The sequence below is a fragment of the Cyanistes caeruleus genome, chromosome 9, assembly GCF_971803275.1.
Source record: "Cyanistes caeruleus chromosome 9, bCyaCae1.hap1.1, whole genome shotgun sequence".
Classification (NCBI taxonomy): Eukaryota; Metazoa; Chordata; class Aves; order Passeriformes; family Paridae; genus Cyanistes; species Cyanistes caeruleus.
Window position 1 is genome coordinate 14112612 of NC_141709.1, and position 19930 is coordinate 14132541.

Genomic DNA, 19930 nt, shown 5'->3' on the forward strand with positions numbered 1-19930 from the left:
ATGGTGAAGTAGTCACTCATTTCACTAACCAGCTGAAATGAGAGGATGATTCTGGAGCCACTTGCACAATATCTATCTACCAAAACCTTTGCTAGAGACACTTATTTTTAACCAGCATCCCTGAGGGTATATAAACTTATGAATTTGAACAATAAGAACTTATTGTGAGCACCAGTTAAACAGGATGATAAAGTCAGGCTTATAATACAGGAGGAGAAATCCCAGCTGCCTGTGGTTCTGGGTTGTTTCTACAGGTCCCAAAACAGGGTGAAGAAGCTCAATTTTCAGTGGTAATGAAGTGCAATAAACCAGCAAAACCTAAGTCCTCTGTGCCTTCAAGAAAACCGTCCTCCTTTGATCCCTTCTTAAATATGTAAATGTGATTTCTACTCAGATACTTTTGTGACTGAAGTTTTAAACCAAGGCTGTAACTCAGCAGAAAGGGTGTTTTTGGAGGAAGTGGTTGACTGTGGCCTAAAATAAATGGCTGGTCCCAGAGTCCCTGGAGCAGCTTGCTTTCCTTGGACAGCACAGGACGGGCAGCACGCTAAGCTTCAAATACTGACAAATGTTTTTTGAAGTGCTACTAGCTATATTAAACCTGCAAATGCTCACAGTAGCCCCGTTTTAGCCACTTACCCTCATTTTTCCTGCAGTCATTCCTTGTACCCTTCATTTTCTTGTAGCTCAGCAGTCCTCTGCTGTGAAAATGGCATCCAGAAATAATATTGACAAAAAAAAAGGGGGAATAGATTGAGAATATATATGTAGATGTAAGTATTTATGCATCCCACATTAGCTATTAACATAAAATGTGCCAATTTAAATGAGTCTTCATTGATAACTGCTTTACAGTTACTTGAAAATATTGCAAAAGAGGACCTTGATCTGTAAAGAGCACCGAGGAACAAATGCTGGAAAGCCTTCTGGTACAGGAAAGTATATGCATCATTTTAAGGATGTTTAAACAGTCATGCTGAATATCTTAGGATTCACCCATTTAAATGCATTAGTAAGTCATGACCCAAAGCTTTCCAGCTATCTGAAGATACGAGTCAAAATAAGTGCATTTAATAGGAGACATATTTTAAAATAATAAAAACAATAAAATATTGATGCTGGCTATGTTCCTGGGATTAGCAAAAGACCATTGGACTTCCTCATCCATGAATTAATCCAGGAGGAATTACACAAACTTTTGTTGTCATCTACCTCTTCCAGATGAACAGTAAAGGTGGAATATGGACTTGTTTAATACCTCCCTTTGCTTTCTGTAAGTACAGAGGTGTTCTTTGGGGAAAAGAAGAAATTAAACCTTTAACTATTTGAGACTAAATTTTACAGCCTGAACAAAGATGGATATCTGTCTGGGCTGTCAGTAATAAATAGTTCTTTTATTTCTCAAAAGGGTTTTATTTATGGTAAAACAGGTTATTACGTTTTATATGTAAATAAAAGCTGCATTTGTAAAGGTGATTCTTACTGATAAGAAAAGTAAGTTGTTCCTAAGTAATTTCTAGATGCTATGAAAATGTTTTGGAAATTTTTTTAAGAGCCTCATACTAGAATACTAACCTTTCATGCCTGTGAAACATTCAGTAGCAAGAAAATTATGGCAAAAATTAGCACACACACAAAAAAATAGATTGTTGTCAACCAGAGCAGAGTGCCTGCCAGAAATATTTAAAGCAGATATTGATTGAGATACCATCTTACAGTCTTGGCAGCAAGATAACTTTTACACAGAACAGGAAAAGCCAAAAGGCTAAATTCTCCGAAGAGTAGGGTGTTCAAAAACCTGCCCAGGCTCATGACCCAAGAGCAGTCTCTTCAGAGTACTTCTGAGTGAAACAGTCTATTATTGATTCAACAGGCCTTCCCTGCTTTCCTTGTCTTTAGTTTCTTCTGCTGTCCTTCATTTCAGTCATTTGGGGCTTTACAGGAAATCTCAAAGACGAAGTATCTGATCTCTTGTTTTGCAATTTCTATTATTCCCATCCAGAATTTCTTGTTAAAGTGCTAAGAAGTTTGAGAGCACACTAGTAATTTAAAGATGTAGGGCATTGCATTAAAAGAATATACAGTTTTGTTGATATAGTGTGTAATTTTTTGTGTATTTATATATATAAAAATATATTTATAAAGCCCTACATTATTCTCACAAAATTTAAAATGCAGTCCAATGCACTATCAAGGCTGAATATCAATGAAACTAGAGAATTCTAAATAATGGAGGTGCAAGGTTAAGGTCACTCCAGCCAACTTCTGTGCTGTTCTTGTTAGTAGGACTATGAACAGTCTTTTGCATAGTTTAGGGATCAATCTGAGAGGAGGAGCACTTTCCTGTAATGTGCAAGAATATTGTGGTGTTATAAGGAACTCATTGCAAGTTTGCCAAAAACATAACAGTATATTTTTAGGTAAAACAAATTGGTCTTTCCTATAGAAAGCCATGTGCTGAGACACTTCTATTAGCAGGTGAATTAGTCAGTTTTTATGAAGGAATGCCAGATTAATATGGCTGCTGCTGCCCCACAGCCAGTGGAGTCTAAGTTGCTGTGGGTGTTTTGGTTGTTAGCTTGTAGGGCTTTTTATTGTTGGTTTGTCAGGGTGTTGAGATTTTTTGTGGTTTGGCTGGTTTAAACTTTTTTTTTTTTTTCAGAACAGTTCTATTCATTGAGGATTTCATTCACTGAGGTCAGTCAGGGCTGCAGCTCTTGCTAAGCTTCTTAGGAATGTGTCATTTGATGGGTACAAACACTGTTTTGGAATTGAGGAAAATGGGGAAAATCAAGTACCAAAAGAGTTCTATTTCTAAATTTATTTTTGAGGGAAAAAACCTCTTTTTTCCTTGTTTCTAAAGGACTGAATTACAAAAGAAGAACTGAATTACAAAATAGCAAATACAGAATGCATGTAGAAAATGGGAAATGGAGAGAGCAGTGGAGATGTTAGGAAGTGGGGATGGGGAAGAAACACAGTTGAGTTCAACAATCTTTCTGGTTATGATCAGATTTCAGGCACTTAAGACTGTGAAGTTTGTATTTATTTCTTAGTGTTGACTTGGAAGAAAAGATACATTATTTTATTTGATATTCTGGATATATTAACTTAATTAGCATTTTGATTCTGTCTCCATTGGAAGACTTCTATTTTACTACAGGTTTCTGGAGCAGAAATATGTAAACTTTTAAATTTCAGTTTAAATTTAGACCATGCAAAAGAAAGAACTAGAAGACTTGCACTAAAACTGTCTGGGTACATCTGAGCCTCCATCTTTAACAGCACATCTGTGCCCAGTGCAGGTTATTCTCTGAGCAGCTCAGGTCAGAGCAGTTTTACAGGGACCTGGCTTGGAGCAACTCAGCCTGGGGCTTTTCCAAGCTTCCAGTCCCTTTCCCTCTAGATCTTAGTGCTTTTTAATCCCACCTCTTTTTATAGGACTCTATTTCTTCACAAAGGCCATGAAACATGTAGCAGTATTTCTGACACTTCTGGCTGTTTATTAATGGTTGATGCTAAGTGAGCATACAGGACAGAATAGGAGCTGCTTTCTCCAGATACTGGCTAGCATTAGTTCCTTTGGACTGTAAGTTTATGATACAGTGGGTGGCAAAATTTTCTAGATGCTATGACTCCATGGGAGTAGATGGTAGACTAGTTAATGAATTTCTCTTTTCCTTATCGTTTTAGTGCAAATCTCTAGGCTGGAGTATAACTTTATAGCATTATAAATCCATTTAAATTATAATTATCAATGGCTGGTTCTATCTAATTTTCTCTAATATGCTTAACAATATGATCCATGGACTGAAGATCTTAAAATAAAAATAATATGTTGGGTTCAATCCTCAGGATAAAAGGTTCAGTAGATTTGCTACAGCTGATTTTCTTTAAGTTCCTGTCATTTACTAAATTCCTTAGAACTGAGACTTTTCATGCTGTATAGGAAACTTTAGAATGATTTCCTGGATGTAATACAGCAAGTCAATTATAAAAATTCATTCTTTTTAGGTGATTTGCTACTGGCTGCTTATTGATCTTTGATGAAAAAGTATTATGAAAGGAAATTTATGTGCCCATAAACTTGATGGCAATAGTGATAAACAGGATTTGCATGCAGGCTTAGCTACTGCTTGCGTTCCCAGCAGAGAGGTTATATTGCTTCCCTCCCTGTGACTAGAAGTGAGAAATAGTGGTCTAACTTTTAGATTCATGAATTTGGTGTAGGTGTGCATGCGTGCAAGCATGGAATATACTCATCACATGGTAAATTAGAGATATTTACCTCTTTCATTTACATCTCGGGTAGATCAGGCCCAGCTCAGATTCTATGCTGCTGACACACTTTCCATACAGGAAGTGTTCCCCTCTTTTTCAGGTTTTTCACATTATTTCTGCTGGAGGAATATCTCCAAGGGGGGCAGCATCCTTTCTCAGTTTTTCAGAGTGGGGAAAGTGGTTTGTACCTGTTTAGTTTATTCTAGTATTAATTATATACTGTGAATATAGTACCATGAATTGAATATTCCCTGAATGTTTGCTTTGGTACTACTGACAGATAGGGATGAGTTGTTGGATGCTAGAGTAGGAGTAGATGTCACTTTGAGAGCTCCCCACTGGCATGGAGAGATTGTCAGACTTTTCTGCAGAACCCTTTGGTGCAAGGCCTGTGGGGCTCAGCCATACACAGCATGCTGTCAGCAGGGACTACCATTTTTTGCCAAGGTTTAAGGTAGAATTCACATGAAAATTGGTGACTTGTAATAACCTTGTGATCCATCCTCAAGGTGTTAATCTTCCCCACAGTACATTAAACAGTCAATTTGATCTGTGCATCAATCTCCCACAAAATGATGGGGAAAACAATATCATAGTAAGATAGCCCAACAAAATAATTAATATGCAGTATTAAATCTCTCATAAATGGACAGTGAGGAAAAGAAAGCTCAGTCATTACATCGGATTTAATTTGCTGAGGGAAACAGCCTTCACACCTGAGCCACAGTCACAGCTTGCTTTTCTCTCAATTAAATCCATGCTTGTCTAAAGCAATGAGGGTTTGGAGGACGAGATCAGGGCGCATGCTAATGAAATTCCCTGCAGAACAAGGACATTATGCAGAAACTGTTACAAGGCATAGACCACATAATCTGTTTTAAAATTCTCTAAAGCAATGAATACAAAAGCTTGATGATCATTAGATATAGACCATGCTATTAATAATGAGAACTATTTTTTCAAAGTAAAATTCTATGGATATTCTAAGTTTTTGCTATAGGGTATTGCTTTTCAAGAGTACTTATCACAAGATTTATATTTTTACACCTACCCTTTTAAAATCTAAACAAAAAGTTGTTGCTTAGTCCCCTCCAGATCCATTTAGAATTCTTCCCTTCATAAACTATGTTGTTGGCCAAATCAAACTATAGCACTATGATCTACTGCAATACTGCTCTAATTAGGTTTTCTTGCCAGACTGTTAGAATTTCTGGCAGTACCACATAGCTCCCAGAGAACCTCTAAGTTGGGGCTTCCAGAAAGTTGCAAGTAGTTACTGTGAAGGATTGCTTTTCCTTTACTGAAAACCATGTCTTAGAAAGATGATGAGCAATTGCATTCAAAGAGACTTTGAGGTATGCCAAATGCAGAATGTTGTGCCGTTTTTTCCTTTCTCAAACATGGCAAAGATTTTTTCAGGAAGTTTTTCAAGGTTCTTCATCTGTATAGATGTATAAGCAAGTACACCTGTTAAATAGTTCTCCACCATATGCATATACATTCACAAATTCCTTCCCCAAGTCTAGAATAGAATTTTAACTGTTTCAAGTCATTCCTAACTAATCCTATCCTTTAATTCTATAGGGCATTTTTTGGCTTCTGTTCATAGCTCTCAAGAGAATTAAATAAAAGAAAATTCAAGGAGCTTAAGAAGTTTGTTAAAACTAACTCTTTCACATTTGATAATGCTTTCATTTGCCTTCAAAATATTAATTCTGAGGGTATTTGGTTTTTTTTTTCATTTTTTTTCCCCTGTTCCAAAGTCATCAATCCCCAAATTTGGCATTGGAGAAATCCAACATTGCAAGTTTACAACTCTAGGAATCCTGTGCTATTCTGACTAGCTTCAATCTGCATAGTTTATTTAAATATAATAACATAACTGTTAATTGTGTAAAATAACTGTGATTGGCAACAGGAAGCCCATTTTCAGAATTTGTTTCTTTGGAAAATTCTGAATTAAAAATACTGGACATGAAAAGAGAGGGTCTAAGAAATCAATTAGTTTCTCTCTTTCCTTTCCTGCTTATCCCTAGGCTCGTCTTGGATGGCCTATTTCCCCTCTATCTCAGGGCAATTTGTCAGCTATACAGCTATTTTTATCATATTCTTAATTTGATCCAACTTGTGTCATATGTCACATTTATGTCATTGCTATTTTTTGTCTAGTCTTGCTGTTTATACATGACAAAAAACTTCCTAGCTGAGCCTAATCAATGGGCTCCTATCCCAAAATTGTAAGCTGAATTTAAAATAGTGAGCTGAATTTGAAACAGGAAACAAAACTCTTAAGAAAGGATTAAAAAAAACCCCAAACCAAACAACCCAACAAAAACATCACCATATGTTGGTAGCCACTTAGGACTGCATCTTTTGAACACGCTGAGGTACCTCTGCCAGGAACAGCGCTTAACTAGGTTATTTGGAGGTTTGCTATTTAATAATTTATGAAAATCCCCCAACTAGTAATTTCCACTTTGGTGTGGCTTAATGATTTTTTGGGGGTGTTTTTGAACACTTTCTCTCTTGGTAAGGTTTTTATTTTTGGGGTTTTTTTTTTTTTGTGTTCTGACCTTCTCTGGTTTGTGTAATCTGATGAGTCATCAGGATTTGGACACTGTTTATGTGACTTTATTTGCATAAAAAGCCCAAAGCAGCTTTCACAGAAGAGAAGAATATCCTCAGTTTTAAGGTACACGTGAGACTCATGGAGTCCACACAGGGCCATGTGTTAAACATCTGAGAGCATTTTCTGAAGTTGCTGAGCACCAAAAGGCTTGGCCACCTCCCAGAGGAGCCTGTTCCAGCGCCCAGCCTCCCTCATGCCTCTTTCACACTGACTTTTCTGGATGTTTTGTATTCTTCTGAAAGTTTTTTCTGGATGTTTTGTATTCTTCTGAAAGTCTTTTTTTGGTTCAAAGACATAATCCCACCATTGAAAATTCATGTTGGCAGAAGAAAATTGAAAATTATAAATTCTTCAAACTGTGAAATGTGTACAAGTCAGCCTCAGAATGTTTATAAAGCCAACCCCATTTTTGGCATATCATGTTTATGCCACTTCCGTGGAATTGCCTTGAATCTCCTAGCACTATTGATAAGAATTCTCAGTATGACCTGAAAACAAATCTGTGTGGAATAAATAAGTAACACTCCCAGAGGTCCTGTGAATTCTGAGATTGATGGATATGGCAATAACCAATGCATGACTCTGCAGATTTAAATATACAAAAATAAGCAGAGTAAGAGATGTGAGGAAATTGGCAAAAAATAGCTATTTTAAAAAAGGTCTTAGATGATGAAACACTTATAGTGTAAATGGATTTAATGATTAAAGTTAAAAAGCAAGACGTGAATTAACTTCTTTTCACCTCAAACTACAAAATAAGACTCAGGTACAATCTCCCTACGTCAGAATATGAAAAACTAAAACAAGAATTGGTCTGTAAAGGATTTTGCTCTTGCACATAAATCCAGAGAAAAGAATGAAGAAAACCCCCCACATCAAGCACTAAAAATTATCCTAGAAATAAAAGGATAATAAAAATGTGTTACCGAGGGAAACTTGGCAGTGTGACTGGAACTCTAACCAGTATTAGTGAACAACAGATCAGTGCAAAATGTTTTCATGTTAGAATTTGGCATTAAAGGGTTGGCATGTTTTGTTGTGGTCTGCTTTTCACTTTTTATGAAAAATGTTGTAATAATGCAAATCATTATTTTTTAATTCACTCTGATCAGAATTACCCCTAAGGGGATGTGAGAACCAGAAATAGTGCTTTATACATGTTCAGGTTTGGGTTTCATTAGCATCATCTAACCATGGCAGACACACGAAATTGTGGAATAAAGAATTAGTAAAAAATGGTAATGTGGGTGCATAAATGATGGAAGCAAGTTTTCTGTGTGCTCAATCAATGGAACCTTTGGTTAAGGATCTGAAAAAGGGTGTGATAATGATCTTTGTGAGCATAACAATATTTTCAAAATTCTCCAAGACTTCGTTCTGGTTTTCCTTCCTAACACTTAAAGCATGGCTAATTTATTTATTTTTTTACTAACTAAATAAATAAAATACATGGCACATATGACATGAGTGAAGTTTTTTCATATTATGGCCAAATAAATTTCATATGTTTTTAAGGGGAAAAAAAGAAAACAAAAATGTTAAGAGTTACTACAGTTTAATTTCCAAAAAAATGAACCAAAAGATTGCCTTTCTTTTCCCTTGTGGATTTGCAAGGGCAGCTGTCCTCCAACCTTTCTCCTTCTGTAAAAGAAATCCAAGAAGGTGACATGTAAGCTGGTAATTAAATCTGCTTCACACTGTGTGGTTCAAAATGCAAAGGTAAAGCAGAACAGAGAGAGAAGAGCTCTCTGCTGCACCTATTGAGCTGCAGAGATTTAGCTTCTTTTTGAGCATCCTGTTATCTCAAAGGAAGGACTCCTTCACAGAAAAACTCAAGTGAAATCCCAGTAATCACAAATGCCCAGTGGTTTATAAACAAGCTGTTATAATGGGACTAAAAAGTCATGCAAGACAAAACAAGTTTCTGGTTGGGATGGAAAACAATCTTCATGCTCACCTCCATGTTAGAAACCAGCATTGTGACAGGCTCAAACTACAAAAAGGCAGTTCAGAGTGCATTCACTCAGTTGTGACTGGTCATGTTTTCCTATTACTATTATGACATGAACATTTAAGTATGATGGAATGCAATGGGAAGAGTTTTTGAGATTATTGGAACCCCCTGGCTCCCTGTGTGCAGCAGGGGCCCATGTCAACCTGTTCCCATGAGGAGGGCCCCAGGGCTGAGGCCCTGATGACCTGGGACACCTTGTGGGATGCTTGATATGGAAGAATCTTCTCAAAGAAGAAGAGATAGAGTTTAGACTAAAGAAATTATGTGACAGCAAATGTCCCCATAGTAGTCTGAAAATGTTGGCATGTTTTTCAAATGATACATCACCATTGCAAACTGGAAACTGGCTGTTTAGGAAGAAAAGTACTCTGATAGTTAGGACTGAGGTACAAGAATTAGAGCTTTGTATCTTTATATTTTATCTGTATATTTCTCATGGAAACTGAGGGAGGAATGGAAGCAGGTAACTGAGGATAAGTTAATCAGGACACACCATGACATGCACCAAGGTTTCTGTTGTACTAAGTGATGTGCCCTGGACTGGAAATTAAACTTGCTGTGTTACATGCATTATATAATGATATCACATACAGCACTTAATAGAGTTCAAGCACTAAATTAATTACACAGCCTTGACAGATATGTTGTTTTCAAATGCATGTCTGACTAGAGAGACGTGTTACTGTGCAAAGAGCAATGGGTACAGTGCCAGACATGGAATTATTTTCACAGGGGAATTCTGGCTGTGTAGACTGGATGCAAGCCTGAAGAAAAGGGTGTCAGAGTAACCAGAAACTGAGAGCACCAAACTCTGTCCAAAGCTACATGGAGAATGCAGTGAGCCTAGAAAGAGGGTGGCTCTTTTCTAAAGGATAGTGAGTCCCACCAGAACCATACTACATTTTCCAAAATAGTTTTCTGTATTTTGACTTTATAGGGATATGCAGTGATGACATAACAAAAGGGAAATTAAAGAGAACAGAAATCTGTCATGTGGTAAGTTGCACTATGTTGTAACTTGTTACAATATGGAAACTTTTCATGGGTTTTGTTGTGGTTTTTCCAGTTCTTATGCAAGTCAGCATTGTTTGTTGATCTTGTTGTACCTTCTCAGTTTGAATTTCCCATGGGAGTTCATCTGATAGCTAGAACCTGGTTGAGAAAGACTTCAGTGATTAAGATTTGAGGTTGTCTTTTGTACTGCTGACCCCTAATATCCCTGGCTTTGGACTGTCAGTATCGAGAGAATAGCTAAACTAGCACTTGTGATCAAATCAGCAGGAATAAAGGCTGAAGACATAAAAACCCTGGTGGAACCACCACTGACATTTGGAGACAAATAGAATTGGTTCTGTGAAGGAGTAAAAGGAGAAGGGAAAGAATCCAGAGAGGCAGTAGTAAGGGGAAACCATAATATGATAGCGTTTCAGATTTTAATTTCTTGGGCTGGAGCTATCGGATGACTAGCTGACCTATTAAAGAAAATGTGACTAAATTAGCATTTGAGATGGGCCTGATCTTTAGAGATATTTTCCATGTAAGGAGAGGGTTTAAAAAAAAATGAACAAACTAAAAAAGAGCCATATTTTCAGGTGTTAGGTATCTGAATTTCAAGATGTGTCCATTTGCAATGTAATACTTGCATAGTAATTTGCTAGAATGTAAGTAAAAAACCAAAACACTGCAATTATAAAGGTCTTTTTCTTCTTTTTAGATAAACTACCAGATGGGTTGTAGTAACTGTAATACTAAGAAATGTTTTTGGGGGCAAGAATCGGGCAGATGTCAGATATTTCACATGCAAAAACTTTTAAAGGTTTGGCCTTCATAAATTCTAGACAGGAGAAGATATCAGATTGGTTGTCAAGTATGTGTTAGTTACTGAATAGGGATAAAGCAGTGCTATATCTAGATATTTGGCTATAATCCAGTAAAATCTTATTTTGTCCAGATTTTTACTATATACTTGCTAAATTAATTTCTGTGAAAGCCACCAACTGGAAGGAGCAGTAGAGCAGTACATGGGGGAGGTATGCTACAGCATATGCTCTGGTTCTGCCCTTGAATAGAACAGTTCTGAAAACAAATTATATAATGTGTTGACAGAAAACTATAATCCCTGAGGTAAATTTGGCTTCAGAAAATATTCTCTAAGAATCATTTGACAGGTCCTTTGAGAACAACAATATGGTAAGAATGGTATCTGATGAGCGGTTAGCAGATTTGAATCTATCCAATCTTTTTTAAGAGATCTGAAGTATCCATGATTTATAGTGGGTATAAAGAAAATACTACAATATTTGCTTAATTTTGAAGGATTTTTTTTCATCTACACGATTATGTTCTAACGCATTTGTTCTCGATTCTATATCTAGAAAAGGTGCAATTCTGCTAAGAGTCCTGCTGAGACTTTGGTCAAATTTAGCTCTCAGCTGAACCTCTAGAAATCCAGAACTGTTTTAGTTAGTAAGGTCTATGTGAACTTGTACAAAAATTCAGAGTCAGAAGAATCTGACTCAGTCAAGTATTACCAAGTGGTGTGTATTTTATAAATGACTGGTGTAAAACTTACAGTATTTTCACTGATGTAAGCTGGACATATAATAGAAGTGGAGGAGAGTGCATGATGCTGGGTCATGGCCCATGTTTCAATGGATTGTTTTCAGAGCTTATGTGAGACTGTTTTAAAGAGAGTGAAATTTCAGCAAGGAAAGTTTAATACAGTTATTTTGGTACTGGCTAGATTCCACTGCAGTGAAAACTGAATAACCCTTCTTACATTTTAAGCCCCTTGTTAGTCATTGGAAGAATATTATGTACTACTATATTTACAAGAAACACCATTTAACTGCTGTTTGGTGTATGAGCCTGGGATTAAGAAGCTCATATGCTGGAGACCATTATCACCACAAAGTCACTGGCATGGCTCTGTCAGACCTGACACTTTAAACTTCACAGGGAAAATAGGAATTCATACATCAGGCAGTTTTGGGGGCTTCCTTTGTAGAGAGTCATTCGATCTGCTAGTGAGTTAATAAACTCCTAAGGGTATAGTGGAATTAGGGAATAATCACTACTGTTCTGCTGAGAAGGTGAGACAGTTTTGGACAAGGCCAAAGTATTGGTGGCTTAAGTTTGCTCCCAGAAACAGATGTGTGCTTTGCTGAAAATGAGCTCAGTGTTGATGTTTGTAGTGATACTTTGTGCCTTGAAACATGGGCAGCAAAGACACAAAGGTCAAAGGTTGCATTTCAGTGATAAAAGCTCTTCAAAAGCTTCATGGAAAAAACAACAGTTTACAGCACACCTTTTTTTCTGTTTTATTGATTGAGTTCTTACTTTTTCATACTATCACTGCATGATACCACTGTCTGGTCTTTGGTCATTCAGTGCATTAAATGGCAATTGAATATCACTGGGAAGCTTTTTGTTTAGGTAAAAGAGTGAAATATCATGGTTCACATGCAAGCTCTTGCATGGTTGAAATAAAGGGAGATCTTGACAGTCCTTGGGTCCATATTTTTAGTTTATCTGTACTTCCAAACTCAGTATTTAATGTATGGTTCAGAAATTTATTATTCCAAATAGATAGAATTTTGTTCTGTTATTGGAATTTAAATGCTCACAGAAAAAAACTTGACACCTCAAATACAGTCCAGCTTTGAAAGGAGTACAAAAGGATGAAGTTCCTTTTGCAATATTCACATATATCAGAAACCTAGGGTTGCAAGGAAAACTGTTCCTTCTTACATAGTCCATTAGGAGAGACATTTCTATTATTCCTATTTCAATTACTGTTTCACTAAAATATACCTCTAATTTCTTTTCCTCTTTTAATTTTATCCCAGCAGAAACAGCTGTTATCCTCTCTGTGCCCTGCAAGGAGAGCAGAAGTTTTTGCTCTGGTGTTGCATGAAGGTTTCTCAATAGGAATTGTTAGGAGCTGTGAAACTGTGACACTTCCTCTGTGATATCCACGGATATCACAAAACTTTATTAGGGTACAGAAGGCTTGAGAAGATACTTTTGCCTGGGTATTGTGACTATGTCCAGCTGCCCTACTGAGACAGCAAGACTTTTCTTGCTTTGAGAAATGTATTCTGCGCTTTTGTACCAAGTAATGGAAAGGTTTTTTAAAGCTACTTCTACTTTCTCTCACTATTTTTTACTTACCTACAAAATCTTTCCACTCTGTACTTGTGAGGTCTTCTGTGACATTCATTTGGTCCTTGCAGTGAAATCTTTTACCTGCACAAATTCAAAGCAAGTCAGAGGCCACCTTGAGGAGCCCATGGTGGATGAATTTGCAGTATAACAGTATCATGCTCAGAATAATGATCTCTCTTCCACTTTCAATAGAAATCAGAGGTACTTCTCTGCAATGTAGAATTCTCATTCTGCTCACATTCTTTATTGATTTCCAGTGCTCGAATCTGATTTTATTGAAGTATCCTTCCCACCAACTGCAAAATGTCAACACAGCTTACAAAATTTTTCATCTTTTCTATGGCTGAATTCTATTCGATTAAATGTAAAGCGTCAGCAAACATTGAAACTCCAGAGTTTTCTGAAGGAAATAACGCAGTATAGGTTTTATAGTTTTTAAAATTTGTTTTCTTTTACTGTGTGAGGTTTTCATTCAAATGCAGGTGAGTAAAACAACTGTCATTAACAGGCAGCTTTTTCAGCAGCTGAAAATGACTGTGGAACTGCTGGGCATCATTTGTGGTTTAGAGTCACTCTTTAATAATTTTTTAGCCAAACTATATGACCTGACAATTTATGGGACTTCCAGGGATCAGAACATCAGATGTTACTAAACCACAGTCTGTGCTGGGACTGATTTTTGATCTGGTATATTTTGAGAGTATCTTGACCATGAGCTAAATCCTGCTGCCTTACCGATGATAACGAGTACTGATACTGTGTGTTGAACAGTGTTCAAGGAAAGAGACATTGCTTAGCATGAAGAAAGAGGGTAGGGTTATGCTTTAAAATATGAGTCATTCATTGCCATAGCAGGGAAAAACTGGATATCATTAAAAAGAAAATAAAAAAGGGATATTTTTAAACTTTTTTTTTTTTTTTCTGTGTTGGGAGTATTAAGTATGGAGCAAAATAATCCTTGGAAATCTATTCAAAAACTAAAGTAAAAGTGTGTTAATATGACTGAATCTCACACAGTTCAGGTGTCTTGCTCCAGCAGCCCACAGTGCCTGTTGCAAGGATGTTTGAATGTTTGTTGGCAATTAGGGATATTCTGGCCAGTCCTGCTCAGTGGGTATGAAATGAAAAATTGTCCTGCTGAACCTCACTCTTCAGATGTCATTTTTACTTTTTTTTCTCTAGGGATCATGTATTTGAGTCCCAGCTCTAAAGCTGTTCCTGCTTTCTGCCTTAGTGGACAGCCAAGTTCAAGTCATGCTATAATAAATCAGGTACTTAGAAAAGAATAAACAGGAAAGCTGAGTCAGAGCTCTTCTCTTGCGTAGCCCATAGGGTTTTTGTGCTTCAGGAAAACAACATCAGACCCACACACATTCCCCCCTGAGCACACTGACAAAGGGATGTCTCTGCCCAGAAGAAGGTGAGGCTAGAGATGCTACCTGCAGGGTTTACTGATCCAGTTTCTAGCTTTCTGTGCCACTTTCCTGGCCCTGTAAAGGGATTTTGAAAAGGATTGCATAGGCAGTGACTCAGACTTGTTGATTTAGAGTCACACTGAATCAGCCCATAGGAACTCGAGTGCAACATATATACTTTATCTGACCCACTTGAGAAGATCAGATTTAAAAGGGAGATGACTGAAATATAGCAAACAAGAGGAACAAAAAAAGATATGAAAGTCTGACCTGTACTAAATTTTTCAGTGCTTTTTCACTTAAATTGGTTCACTTTACATAATAGGTCAAAGGAGCTACATAAACTTTGGAAGAAAAGCTTGAATTTTAGCCTTTGTCTCCTAACCTGACATGAGACATAAGCTTTCTTTTATACCTTGCTCTCTTCTAGTGACAAACAGGACATCCTTTTTTTTTCCTAATTACTTCATATCTGGGGTCTAATTCACTTGGTCAGATTTTATGACCCACTTAGACAAACAACATATAGTAATTTTATTTTCTTAGCTTTGTGATAAATTTTTAATTCCTCTGGACTTGATCATAAAAATGAGCGTGCATGAATAACCATTGAAAGGGTTTCTGTCACTGATACAGGCAATACATTTCCAAGCAACTGAAGGACTGTCTTCAGAGTTAGGGAAGAGAGACAGAGGATTGCCCCACTGCATCTGCTGCTGCAGGTAAAGAAAGGACTCATCATTTTATTCTATAGAATCTTTAAAATTGTGAGAATTTGTGTGAATAGTGTAGACAGCTAACAATTAATCATGTCAGGTTAGGTGAGAGGAATCCCAGGCTGTGTTTCGAAAGGTTTGTTTGCTGTGGTGGCTCCTGAAAGAGCTTTTGCTCTGTTGGTGGCTCCCCTCCAGTCTGGGAGCTCGCAGCATCTCCCTACCTCTGCCCTGCAGGGTGTGTGCCTGGGCAGGCACTTGGATTCTCACAGATCAGCTCCCCTGACCACACACACAACTTGGATTTCTCACTTTGGAATTCTGTCTTCTTTTATCTTCTGTCAAGATTATTTCAAACTCTAATCCTGCTTGTCAATGTTACCTGCAGTCCCTCTTGGTTCTTTGTCAGTTATCTACTTATTTTACATCTGTCTCATAGTAATTTCACTTGCATCTTATTTCTGAAGCTTCCCTATGAGAATGTCATGCAAAACTGTCAAAAGCTTTACTAAAACCAAAGAACATGACACTTATTCCTTCTTTCCTGTTCACACAGTCTGTCTTGAAAGGAAGCTGGACAGATTTGATGCTTGCTCTTGACTTAACACACTTAACAGTGGCTGCTGTTAACTTCCCTGCTGCTGTCCCAGCACTCACAAGCAATTTTTAATAAGTGTTCCAGATTTCTTTTGTCCATTGAGCCAACTCACCTAAAATTACACAGTTCTTCTGTTTTCCTCTTTGGCTCCACTAAGAAGGAGGGTCATATATAAAACTATGGTTTATGGTGTAGTGGACCAGAAGTTTCTCAGTAAAATTCTGTTAAGTGAGAATTCAGATTTGTGAAAGCAAGCTGCTCAGGAGCAAGCTTTTGTTTTGGTGAAAGATATGACTAAATTTGAATCTGAAGGAAATCCTATAAACCTTGTGTAAGCAATAGTGTCTTTGGTAAGAGGCTGGTTGGGAAGAAAAGATAATTTCATTTAGAAAGAGCTCTGTGATTTAGCACTAGTGAAACCAAGATCTAGGACTGTTGTTACAAACAATTTTGGTAACATATGAGACTGAATCAATTATTGCCTTGATGCAAGGTCAAACTTCTAATGTTTGCAAAAAAAAAAAATATACCTAATTTTAGTAAATAATCTATATCTGAGGATATGCTTGGGCTTTTTAAATGTTGCCAGTAGAGAAAATGTCCTGTGGATTTTATTTTCTTCTGGCACTTTGTTTTCCCATTGGAAAGTACTGACTTAGAAATGTCAATTATTTGCACAATTTGTCAATAACATACTGAGGTAATAAAAATTAGAATATTAAAAATTTCTTTTGTTTCAGCAAGTTCAAAACACACTATTGCCCTCCTTTAATTTCAGAGTGAATCCTAAGTATACATTTATGTACAATACATCCCACAGTACATTCAAGACTTATAAAATGCTTGACAGGAAAGAGTTATTATATTTGTTTAGCACAGAAAAGAGAGGTTGGAGGAAGAAGTTTTTGTAGTTTCTAAGAATCAAAAGGCTACAGAAAAGGCAGTAATTACCTCAGTTTTAAGGAAAGAAGATTTAGATCAAGTAAATATTAATTATATGGATATTTAAGAACCAAAAAATGCTACCTGTGGAGGCTGTGAAATGCCCTTAACGGCAGAATTTTAATTATAGGTTAGGAAAATATCTTGCATGGAGAGCATAGTTATACTTGACTTTGTATTAAGTTCTGGGGCATAAATGAGAGGACTTCATAAGGTTCTTTCAGGTCTTTTATTATTTTTGTAATAAATATCAAAGTGGTCACATCTGAATATTTTGAAAAAAATAAAGTGACTTAATATAATATATAACAATATAAAATGACCTTCAGCTTCTCAAATGGATTAATGTATTTTGCATCAGCCTGGGCAATCAATATTGTTTTGTCTGTGTCTATTATTTAACACCATAATTTAGGCTTCTAAAAGCTGTGATTAAAAGCATTCTTCCCACAAATAGATCTTGAAGTAATTGGCTGTCTTTGATAGAGTTTATCTAACCAAGACCACATGATTTCAGCTGTTCAGGGACACCTCATTGCATCTGGGATGAGGGGAATGGATCGTGTGTTTTACCAAAGCAAATGAATGTGATGCATTATTATTTCTTGTTTGCATGGCACCAAGAATGACCCAGGTGCTATTGAGGCAGGCAATAAAACAAAGGGGAATGAGCTCCAGACATAAATGGTGCTGTTCTGCACAAATGTGGGTCCAGGCATAAGAAGGGAATGAGCTGAAAGAAAAGCAATAAGTAGCTTTTAGCCTGAAGACTCAGCAATTGTTGTGTGGAACCCATTATTGCTGTGATGCACCGGGGTGCAGGATGGCATTCCTGGCCTGAGCCTTGGGATCATTATGGAGGTGATGGCATTTCTGCAAAGCTGAGCATGTCTCCTCTGGAAGCAATACTTATTCCCCTTGAAGGTGGACCTAAAGGTACCAAAGAGGAGAATTTGCAGAATCATGCACACAGTGTATGTGTGACTAGACTTGTTCTGAGTAAAACAATCATGATTTTAATAGTCAGCGATTACAAAGACATTATGAAACCTGAACCCCTTCTTTATGACTGCCAAAACAGTTTTCAGCCGTATGTTATATAAAATCTTAGGGATAGAAATGCAAAATTGTCGTCAGCTGTAATTTCAGAAACTTTGTAATTGACAGTAACTGCTTTAAGAGAAAAAAAGCATCCTCATTAATGAACTCTGCTGTGAAAACTCATCTGCATGTAAAGCATAATTTTAAAGAGAATTAACATTTCTCACATAAAAAGAAGATTCTGGTGGCTTTAACAAGCAATGTCATTGGTTTATCCTTGTATCTAGGGGAATGTGAAAAAAAGTTCCATAGTTTCAGTTGATGCAACTTTGTTACTGCAACACTCACGAGCTCCTGTTCTGTAAAGGTCATAAAATGAAAGCTGGCAGGGTCAGTCCAGCAGGTCCTTCAGTCCGAGGCAGGACATACCCTCTTCTCTCCAGTGAAATAAACATCCCCTAAAGTATCTGCTCTCATTGCAGAAACAGCAAAATACTTACTATTATTGCAAGATCCCTCTTGCAATAATAGTAATTTTTTTGTTGTTTTTTGTTTGTTTGTTTTTAACTTGTAAAAAAATTTCTAATTTTGGAAAAAAGTGGGAGTATGACTGCCTTGTTTGTTTCTGATTAAAATGGCAATTATTTGTAATTTGCATTACAACATGCTATTGTAATAGTTCTAGGAAGGATGTTTAAAAGTATCACATGAGCTTGCATTTGAAGCAATCAAAACTGAAAAATAGAAAAGAGAGTAGGACAGGAAAGAAACTTCAATTTGTGATTTTCTTACTTTTAGTTTGCTTTTTTCAAATAAGTCTAGGTGGGTCAGAAATGAAGCAGAAGACTATGCAGGAAAATATAGCCACTGAAAAACATTAGAAAACTAATAAATACCTCAAAATTTGGCTTGTAACTTGTAGGATCTGTAAGAAACTTCCTGTTCTTTCTAATGGAGTTTTTGAGCTTTTTAGGGCATGTATTTTCAGCTTTTCTCTGTACCTATGAGGCTTTTTCCTATTACCTGTAAATCAAAAGTTGACCTACTCACAAAATCACCAGATTCTAGCATATAAAAGTTTGCTCAGTGTTATGAAATACTGAATGTTGCAAAACTCAGAAAGTGGGCAATATTAGCTTGAATTCTGTAGGATTTAAAGGCAAGTATGCCAAAGCAGAAGGAGGGAACTGAAGTAAGGGAAAAAGAAAATAACAAATTCAGAGATAAAAGATGTAATTTTCCCCATCTATGGTTTAGCTTGGCCCAAAGGAACAGATACCTCATACCTAAAAGCCAGAACAAAGCTCTTCTTAAACCTTTTGTTTAAGCTTATTGTCCCTGGCTCCTCCATTTAGGGTAAGCAGAGCTTTCAGGTGTTTCTTTTCTGGGCCTCAGTGTGACACTCTGCATGTGCCCTATTCAGTTCTCCTTGTCTTTGAGCAGAGCCCTCACCTCCTCTCTTTGCTGTGTCCTTTTCATGTGAGGCTTGGGGCTTGTGCCAGAGTGCATCACGTACGGAAGGACGAGCGACTGTGCTGGGGACACCGGCACCGCCGTTGGAAGCAGTGAGGACACGCACTTGTAGGACAGGGGAGGTGAAATAGTGGAGCAGGCTGGTGACAGCAAGACAAGTCACCCTGCTGCGTTGTTGTAGTAGGAAATCAAGGAAATAGGTTTTCTCTGAAACTTCAAAAGAATGACAGCCCAGTTTTCTTCTATTCTAGATGCTGCTGTGTGCCTCTAAACTGGAGAAATCCACTTCTTCTTGTGAAATACCAAGGCTTCTTGTAAAGAACATCCTGACTCAGTTTCAGAAACTTTCCCTCACCCTGTGACAAGGTCAGGTAAAGCCACTAGCTCCTATGATCTGCCCAGAGAAGGGAAATAATGAGTAATTAAGAGGCAACACTACTGACACAAACACCTGGCTTGGAAAGTATCAAACCCAAAGCTCTGTGAAGTGCTGCATAAAGTACTTGACATGAGAAGTTGCAGAGATTCTAGGCTCCTGCAGATTGCTATTTTGATGGACAATAATTGTGATTTTGAAGTAGTGATAGAGCAAGCCACAGCAGGCTGCAGTGTTCATAAACTGCCATGTTCTTTGGATCACTGAGGCACAAAATGTTT

The 19930-nt window shown here is 37.2% G+C and overlaps 1 long non-coding RNA gene across 2 annotated transcripts; it reads right to left on the minus strand.

The window, feature by feature from the left end:
* Positions 1-637: 637 nt before the first annotated feature.
* Positions 638-13174, minus strand: LOC111932467 (uncharacterized). Of its 2 annotated transcripts, none has more exons than XR_002866172.2 (3): positions 13098-13174; positions 9961-10076; positions 638-701 (listed from the first exon to the last, which is right to left on the minus strand). It is a non-coding gene; the product is annotated as an uncharacterized LOC111932467 (long non-coding RNA). The 2 variants fall into 2 exon arrangements; XR_002866171.2 differs by lacking the exon at positions 638-701 and adding an exon at positions 8464-8551.
* Positions 13175-19930: the final 6756 nt, after the last annotated feature.